This window comes from Schistosoma haematobium, chromosome 6 (genome assembly GCF_000699445.3).
Source record: "Schistosoma haematobium chromosome 6, whole genome shotgun sequence".
In the NCBI taxonomy this organism is placed as follows: Eukaryota; Metazoa; Platyhelminthes; class Trematoda; order Strigeidida; family Schistosomatidae; genus Schistosoma; species Schistosoma haematobium.
In genome coordinates this window covers 16,316,176-16,324,441 of record NC_067201.1, presented here as the reverse complement: position 1 = coordinate 16,324,441, position 8,266 = coordinate 16,316,176, and positions in this window count along the sequence as shown.

Below are 8,266 nucleotides of genomic sequence, written 5' to 3'. Positions count from 1 at the left end.
ATATTTATGAGAGAAAGTGGGAGCATACCTGGGTGTTTTCTCTTTGATGTGCAATCTTTGGAGAGTTGTTTCACATTGTATGGTGGTGATCTTCTGGTAACATGCTCGTGTTCAGGTAGCTTGGTGTATCCAATATGTTGTGTGCTATTATCAGGTCAACTCTTATTTACCCGTAGCCTAAGGAGAACAGTGCTAGGTGATGTATTCTGCCCCACCCACTTAGTCCCCCATCTCTGTACTTGGCCTAAGAGATTTACGTCTCCTATGAAAAGAAGGAGTGCAACAATACAGTATATTTCAGAGTAGGGCCGTGAGTATGTTTTAAATAGTGGTATGAACAACACTGTAGCAGTTACGCCAAGTTGTCAACGCATAAACTGAAAAATTGTGTTTGCCTTGAACGCATCTCCTATGTAGTTAAAGCTGGTATCTAAGCTCTTCGTGGCTACAAGCCCGAGATGACGTTCCGGAGAGGTAATTGGGAGTGTATGTCCACGGTGGTTGTAAGTGCTTTGCGTCAAATTTGGCAGAATGTTTGTAACATGAAATTTCACCAGTCTGGATTTCAGCCTATTGTCAACCGATTATTTCTCCATTTTGGTCAATCACTTTTGAAGCCCAAGTGAATCCTTCTCGCTATTTATGGAACTGTAGATCTTGGCGTCGTCTCCATAGGTCAGTACCGATTAGTTAATCTTATCTAACAGGTCCTTAATAAGGATCAAGAACAGGATTATATCTAGGATTGTTTTCCGTGAGATTCCTGGTGTCGAAACCTTCAAACTCGCGTGCACACTTTTTACCTTGGTTCAAAACATCTTGTTCTTTAGATTGTTTCGGAGCCAGGATATAAGTCAGAGACACACACCTCTCCAACTTTGGCTATGAGAAGTACGTGGGTCACTGTGTCAAATACAATAGCGAAGTCGGGGAATATTTCATGAATCTGTATCTCACAGTCCTAGCAGGTCATCCAACTGATATGAGTAGACTGTATGCACAGGAACTTCATTTCCTGAACTCGTGTTAGGTATCATGGGGGGTGTAGCTTTTACCGAAGTATTTCGTCATTGGTTCGCTCTGCTTCAAAAATATAGCAGGGATGTCGTCACATTCTGGCTTTTCCAGAGTTCAAGAATTTTGGTCTACTTAACAGTAACCCGGAAGTCATCTGGATACCGCCAAGTTCCTCAACTGGCGCTAGATCTTCGCCATTCTTAAGTTAATAAGATTTTTAAACATTTGTTCCTTTCACAGTGCAGGTCCCCGACTTGTAAGCTTTCTCATAATCTCTAATCTGTAGAGATATTTTGGGTCAGCTTGCATTTGGGCTGCCAGCTTGGCCTAAAAAAATTTCCTATTACTACCGACTTTAACGCTGTCTTCTTCTTTATGTCGTGTGAGAAAAGCTGCCGTCAAAATCCTTCAAGAAGACCTTGTGGCAGTGCCAGTCTCTCTGTTTAACATGTGGCGAGCATTCCATGCCCTGCTTAACTCTGGGTCGACTCTTTCCAGGTGTGTGCTTAGCATGTGCTGAATAGCATCCTGAAGGATATGTAGAATGATGATCTAGTTCGATATTAGTACGCTAATCTTTGTTACCATAATCATAGATCTAATCCCAAAATTGGTAATTTGTCGTGATGGGATAACTTAATCTATAAGACGTTATTTGAAAGACACATCACTGTCTACATTGACTCGTCGAACCATGGCAATCAGCAATACGGTGTTTAGCACTTAGGAAGAACACAGTTGAGCTGAAAAATGAGTAATATATTTAATACGAAAATCAAAGGTCTATCAAGAGTGAACGCGCCCGTATGGGCGGATCTAGCCATTTTCATTAATTCCTCCAACACTCACTATTGCCGTCCTGCTTTTAGCATTACAGGTTGAATGTAAATCTGTAGAATTGTGGTCCACTTCATTGTTATTAGTGTGTATTTTCTACTTAATGGTGAGCACCATGGGCAGTTTGGGATGCCCTTTCCTCTGACTTTTTATCTGATCAGTAATCTTACTAAGAGTAGGAGTCTAGATAGGGGTGTGATCCTGATTACTCAGTTGGAGATTTGTTTTTGGTGATTGAATCGAGCGATCCAAGTTGTACAGATTACTCTGAGGATCTTTGTCCGGTATTGTCATGAGGTTACTCGCAATCCCGTCTAAAAATATGTATTTCTGCTGTTATTATTAACCTCTCAATTTAGACCTTGACCTTTGCTAGTCGTCCTTGTAGTCATGGTGAATGTACTGCTTTTACTGTGCATGCTACTCAATAGACTAAAAAGTAAAATGTGGGACTATTGGAAGGAGGGTCTCGATAGGAAGAAACAATAGGGTTGAGCGACTGCATACTGAACGAAAATAGAGCCTGAAATACTTGAAATCGCAACATTGCGTTTCAACATTCTAGCAGGCAACTACGCATCTATCCATTAACTTACCTATATATCCTTCGTTCGAGAGACGAATAATACATAGCTGTAGCAAGTAGCTGAATTCGGCTCTAACGATTTTAAGCTTGTCAGGTGCTAGCCTCTCGGTTTTAGCAAACATAGGTGCGCCTTCAGTTTTGATTGTGTGACTTACCTTTAGTTTATTTTTGAAGGGCCAAAACTTAGGTTTGGTTAAATATGGAAATTCCGCGAGTATATTCTGGAATTTCGCCGTTGCTACTAGCTGAGTTCGTATCAAGTTTAGAGACGTGATGTGACTTTCTTTGCCTTTTATGTAATTCGAATTTTTTTTCAGTGTTCAACGTCGTTTTTTAGTATCGACTAAAAACTCATATCTCCTTATAAAGTCCATTCCGAAGATCGCTAGGTTTAAACCGGCTACAGTGAAAACCCAGGAGAATCGCCTCCTAAACCCCAAGTCTAGTGCCGAATGTTTCCGCCCAAACATAGTGATATTAGTGTTGTCAGCAACTTGATGTGTAACTGAGGAAGTTTCTCGACCCAGCTCAGTTTTGTTCTGAAGAATGATACCGAGAGTAGTGTTGGTATATACCATAAAGTACAAGCCTGAATTTGTGTCCCTAAAATAAAAAAAGACATTGTTTGGTTACCTTAACTCAATCGTTGAAACTTGGGAAGGGGGTATTTGTTTCCAATTTGACAGTACTGGGAATCAGCGTAACTTATTGGACCCAAGCTGGACAACAAAGGCTAAATACGGGAGAGATGCTACTATACTCCGGTCATGAAGAGGACAATGCTCCACACACTCAGGGATTTGATCTAATGCTGTCCAAAGTAGCACGAAATGCACTTGTAGGATGGGAATCCCACGGATCCAGAATCATCAAAGCATCATTCAAAACAAAGAAGGAGGGGATCACAATGAATATTATCCAATGTTATGCACCCACCAATGATAGCAACGACGACATTGAAGATCAATTCTACGAGTGGCTGCAGCCAATCATAGAGAAGTACCCAAAAAAGGACCTCACCATTCTGATGGAAGATATAAACTTCAAAGTCGGAATAGACAACACCAGATATGAAGATACCATGGGATGACATGGACTGGGAGAGAGAAACAAGAATGGGGAGAGATTTGTAGATCTATGTGCATTCAACAAATTGGTCATAGGCGGCACAATATTTCCACACAAACGTATACACAAAGCTACATGGATCTCACCGGACCACACCACAGAGAACCAGATAGATCATATTTGCATCTATGAAAAATTCCGAAGGAAAATGGAAGATGTGAGGAGCTGGTATAGCTTCAGATCACCATCTAGTTGTGGCCAATTTAAAACTGAAGCTAAAGAAAAACTGAACAACTGGACAAACAGCACTACAAAGGTTCAATACAGCCTTCATTCAAGATACTGACAAAACCCAATGAATTCAAGATAGCTCTCAAAAACAGGTTCCAAGCCTTACAGGATCTACTGAAGGAAGAAGAAACCACCATGGAGGACAACTGGAAGAATATCAAAGGAGCATTAACTGCAACGTGTCAAGAGGTTCTGGGCCTAAAGAAGCATCATCATAAGGAATGAATCTCTATAGAAACACTGGACAAGATCAAAGAAAGGAAGGACAAGAAGACAGCAATTAACAGCAGCTGAACACGAGCAGAGAAAGTCCAAGCACAAGCTTGGTACATGGAAGCAAACAAGCAAGTGAAGAAGAGCATTAGAGCCGACAAGCAGAAATACGTGGAAGAACTAGCAACAACGGCGGAAAAATCTCCAAGAGAAGGAAATATGAAACAACTTTACAATACAACGAAGAAACTTTCAGAGAAATATAGTAAAATAGAGAGACCAGTCAAGGAAAAAGAAGGCAAGCAGATCACTGAGATTCAAGAACAAGGGAACAGATGGGTAGAACAATTTGAGGAGATCTTGAATAGACCAGCTACATGAATCCACCGAACATCGAAGCAGCACCTATAGACTTTCCTATAAATGTCAATCCACCAACGATCAGAGAAATCAGAATTGCCATCAGACAAATCAAGAGCGGGAAAGCAGCAGGACCCGACAATATATCAGCTGAAGATCTGAAGTCAGACATCGAAGTAACTACAAACATGCTTCACCTTCTATTCAAAAAGATTTGGGAGGACGAACAAATGCCGATGGACTGGAAAGAAGGACACCTCGTCAAAATTCCAAAGAAATGAGATCTGCGCAAATGTGAGAACTACAGAGGCATTACTCCACTGTCAGTACCAGGGAAAGTCTTTACCAGAGTGTCACTGAACCGGATGAAAAACGCAGTAGACGCACAAACTCGAGACAGCAAGCTGGATTCCGTAAGGATCGGTCGTGCACAGACCAAATTGCAACATTACGGATCATCGTTGAACAATCAGTTGAGTGGAACTCAACACTGTACATCAACTTCATTGATTATGAAAAGGCAATTTACAGTGTAAATAGGAGGATGTTATGGAATCTTCTTCGACACTACCGAGTTCCTGAGAATATTGTCAATACTATCCGGAACTCATGCGACGGACTACAGTGCAAGGTCGTGCATGGAGAACAGCTGACAGATGCATCTCAAAGAAGGACCGGAGTCAGACAAGGCTGTCTACTCTCTCCCTTCCTCTTTCTTATGGTGGTCGACCGAATTATGAAAACCTCGACATCTGAGGGAAAACACGGAATACAATGGACAGCTCAGAACCAATTAGACGATCTGGACTTCGCAGATGACCTAGCCCTCCTATCACGTACACGTGAACAGATTCAGATAAAGACAGCCAATGTAGCAGCAGTCTCTGCATCAGTAGGCCTCAGCATACACAAAGGGAAAACCAAGGTCCTCAAATTCAAAGCGGAGAACAGCAATCCAATCACCCTTGATGGCGAAACTCTGGAAGATGTAGAATCCATCACATACCTGGGAAGCATCATCGATGAACAAGGAGGTTCAGATGCAGACGTAAAGGCGAGAGTTGGCAAAGCAAGGACCGCATTCCTACAATTGGAGAACATATGGAACTCAAAACAACTTTCAACCAATATCAAAGTGAGAATCTTCAATACGAACGTCAAGGCAATTCTACTGTATGGAGCTGAAACTTGGACAACTAGAACAACCACCATCAAGAAAGTACAGGTATTTATAAATGATTGTCTACGCAAGATACTCAAAATCCATTGCCCGGATACCATCAGCAACAGCCTTCTCTGGGAGAGAACAAACCGGCTTCCAGCTAAAGAAGAAATTAGAGAAAGACGATGGAAATGGATAGGACATACACTACGCAAATCATCAAACTGCATCACGAGGCAAGCCCTAAATTGGAATCCTGAATGGAAGCGGAAAAGTGGTAGGCCAAAGAACACATTACGTCGGAAAATCCAAGCAGATATGAAAAGGATAAATAGGAACTGGAAGGAGTTAGAAAGGATTGCTTGGGACAGGGTTGGATGGAGAATGCCGGTGAGCAGCCTATGCTCATTCACGAGGAGTAACAGGCGTAAGTAAGTAAGTTTCGTGATTGTGGATACCCTTCGTTCTTTCGATAGAAGAAACCAGACTAATGGTGAATAGATCTTTACTTTGAAATCTCCGAAGGTGGTGTGGAGCTCGAAGTCACCTTTACAAACACATAAAGCTTTACAACATTCGATTTAAAATAATGGGAAGTACGATCCCTTTACAAAATAAGACAGTTGATGAGTATTTGAGCTTTAATGTTCTAACACTCACTTAGATGTCTATGGCCAACTCTTAACCAATGGACATAAGTTGTTATAGTACTATGGATTTATGTTAAGTCAACGCTGTCCGCTGTTCCCATTACGTTTATCCAATATGTAGACAAGGCACACTAATTGGACTAATAAAGAGAAGCGTCAGACCCTTCTGGTAGCAGTTGTACACGTTCACACCAATATATCAAAATCGTCAAACACAGGCTTAGTTAAATACTCGACTGTGGGAGAATACCGATGGTTTAAATACCAAATACCTGATAATATTTAGATGCATTGAGTAAACTTTAGGAAGGAGAATAGCAACAACATACTTCTCAAAATGTTAGGAACGGGGACAGAGACGTCAGATGGATCTCCTTGATTTTATTCGATGTTCTAGTGTCACAGAAAGCTTGTTAGATAGTGGTGCATCCATTGAAAAACAACGGCGAAGCAAATACTGTTCACAGCTGGTAAAGTGTAACACCTCAGTCTGTTATGTTGTTTATATTATGATATCAACTTGGTACCAGCGAACCAAACGTAAGCTAACAGGACAGTACCAGGAAAAAGCTAGGATATTTTCCTGTATGTTCACACGACTACAATTATTGTTTCCAGGCTTTTTCTTCCGTCAAGCATCACGAACATAAAGTCTCTGCGTCTGATCACTATGAGCTTCAGAAATTAAGAAGACTTTGCTGGGGCCCATCAGGCCTGGTACAACTCTATAAACTACCTCTGCAGTCACATCAAGTGTTGTAAAATCCATCCCTTATCGACAGTGCAACAGAAAAAAGGCCCAAGAAAACACATCTTGGTGTCGGTAGACTTTGGTCAGCAACCTATGGTGCAGAACACAGAGAGGACATTGCCGTTGATGGGACACGCTATACTGGAAAAGGAATCAACAGCGGCTAGTCCCTCAAGAAGATCGGGAGCGACACTGTGGCATCGAAAAATCTTTTCGCGATACTTTCTTATTTCTACCTTGTGCAAAGTGAAAGGTCTAAATTAATTCTAAATAAATTTGCAAGGCTATTTTTTAACCTCGAAACTGATTTTAAAATGTTTTCATAATTTTACGGTACATAGCATCGCAACGTCCTTAGCGATTCACTACTCAGGTGCTGTTACAACTAGATTAATGGTAAGAGTAGTAACCTTCTTTGGGGTTATAACTGTTGTGTTTCTGCCTCAAGTGATAATAACCCTTACTGAGCTGCTGATATTACCCTGTCTAGTTATATATATATATATATATATATATATATAGGCCACCAAACCATTATATTTTAGGAAATAAATCAGACTCATATGCGAAAGGTAAAGATATGTAGTTAATCAACGTTGATGATCTCTGTCGAATGATAAGGGATTTACCCGAGTTAGACACGAATAGTGTGACCAAAAGCTAACGTCGGTGTCACACCTCGAGATCATCATCTAACGTGCATTACCCGTTCGTCGTATCAAGGTACTATTAAGGCTTTGAAGACCGTACAATACAAAGGACGTTATTACAGAATTTCATTGGTTAAAGTAGGTACAGCGAAATCGTGACAACAACCGCATGGGCCAGTACATGGCGTACGGTTACTTGATGTGCGTCGGTTGTCCTTGACATTGACAAGGATGATGATCTGTTCGGTATTCAGTGACTTCACTGCCAGATGATTTGGCTAGGGCTCAGTGACATTTCACTAGTCCCATAGATATGTTGAAGTTTCACCAGAAATTAAGCAAACATCTATTCATTACTATTTCTTGCACACAGTTTCAGCTTTTAGGTTGACGATACTCTTGCAAAGATAGCCAGTAGCAAAAATAAGTACTATTATAAAGTGACTCAGAAAATTCGTTGAAATGTATGATTTTTTAATGGAAGTCAGTAAGCGCATTGATATCGACACTTGGAAGAAACGAAGTGAGTCTGATTATCAAAGACAGATCGCGGTTGTTTGAAATAATCTAAATTAAATCAAGGTAGCTACTGCGAACGCAAGACCTTTTGTCTCGCGCTAACGTTTAACCATTATACAACCAATCCGGGTTTCAACGGTATTAATCTTGAACATCAACCAG